Consider the following 1,847-nt stretch of genomic DNA (forward strand, 5'->3'; position numbering starts at 1 on the left):
CTTTAAACGCCACTGTGTTAAGCAAGCAGTGATCAGAGACATAATCAAAAGAGTGAGGAAAACAAGAGGGACAAAGTTCAGACATACACCACTCAGCCGAGAGATAGTTTATGAAAGGTCTGATGAGTCAGCTGTGAGAAAATACAGGCTACATTCATTAATGAGCAGATACAGACTAGGGTCACTTGTAAAACCATATAGATTATAGTCACCTAAGAGACTGTGCCAATTTAAATTGGTTTTCTAAGGGACTTGGGGGCAGTTCTATAACTTGGCACTTATTAATTTAACCCCCCTCCCCTTATGCAGCTGTGTTAGGCTTTTTTTTTTAAAATCACCAGCCATGGCAGTATTTGTTCCGACGCTATTAAATTCCTATGAGCGTAGGAGCTAATACTGTTGCGGCTGGCAATAAAAAAGCCTAACACGGCTTCATAAATGGTGTGTGTTAATTATAGCCTATATATTCCTACCAGATACTTCCGATTACTAGATGCTCACCGCTTAACTATCCTTCTGCCGTCAAAGGCCTACCATGAATCTACTCGCAACTCCGCATTTTTCTTTCTCTGCCCCAAACTCTGGAACAGTCTTCCACGCTCTCTCATGAACTTGACATCTTTCACTGCTTTAATAAAAGCACTAAAAACTCATTAGTTTGAAGTAGCTTACCCTTAAAGCTCCTGGGGACAGCGCAGAGGATCCTTAAGTACAAACACCTCAGAGTACATGATGTTAATGTGGCTTTTATTTTTATTGATTTTAGAGTTCCTTTCTTCCTTTTTATTTTAGTCTGTATACCGCCTTGACCTACGGAAAGGTGGTATAGCAAATCTTTTAAATAAGCAAACATAAACACCTCCATTTAGGTATGCCAATGACACATGCCAGGCACAAATTCTATAACAATACAGGCAAACCAGGCAATAACTAGTATACAACTTTTTTGGTAGATCTTCAGTAGGCTTGTTGTTTTCTTTTATGCTTTTCATGCAGAAATTACATAAGCCATTATCTTCACAGGATCCTTTTATCTATGCTTTTGTGCAGTGCTTATTATTATAGTGAATCCTTAAATTCATTTAATGTTAACTTATCTTTTTAGTTGAAAATATATTCAAGGAGCGCCTCCACCAACATAATCATGTTTCATAGATATGTTGTCTTGTTATTCTCATACTGCGCTCCACTGTTTTCTCGGCCACACACTCCTGTTGGAACTTTCATCAGATTGTGGCACTGGAATTACACACGTGGCTCTTGAGGGTTTTTTTTTAAACCTGAAACTGAGCTTGGTAGAGCCTGGTAGCCTGGAATATTGCTTCTCCTTGGGTTTTGGCCAGATACTAGTGGCCTGGATTGGCCACCGTGAGAACGGGCTACTGGGCTTCATGGACCATTGGTCTGACCCAGGCCTCAGCATTGACTATAACATAAAACATCCTTCTGAGGAGGTCCACAATTTCTTCCCCCCCTTATCTTATAAAACTCCATACAAAACTCATCCTCTCCTGGGATTTTGAGGTGCATAAGCCAGATGACCTCATCCATTGTTACAGGAGCATTTAAACTGGTACTCTTTTTGTCTTGGGTCAGATGGGGTAGACCTAAATTATTAAGATAGTTCTGAGCATTTAGGCTTTCCTGTATAGGTGCATCATAAAAATGCCCATATCTATAAAATATGAATTATCTGAGACAGAGATCAATCGCTCCCCTCTCATGTCTCTCGGATGCAGAATGTGTCTCAGATCTTCCTTATGGGTAGCCAAATGGGTTAAATCTTCCCCCCCCCCCATGTCTATATAAGTGATATTTGTAATATACTAAGGATTTGCACGCTCTCT

The sequence above is a fragment of the Geotrypetes seraphini genome, chromosome 4, assembly GCF_902459505.1.
Source record: "Geotrypetes seraphini chromosome 4, aGeoSer1.1, whole genome shotgun sequence".
Classification (NCBI taxonomy): domain Eukaryota; kingdom Metazoa; phylum Chordata; class Amphibia; order Gymnophiona; family Dermophiidae; genus Geotrypetes; species Geotrypetes seraphini.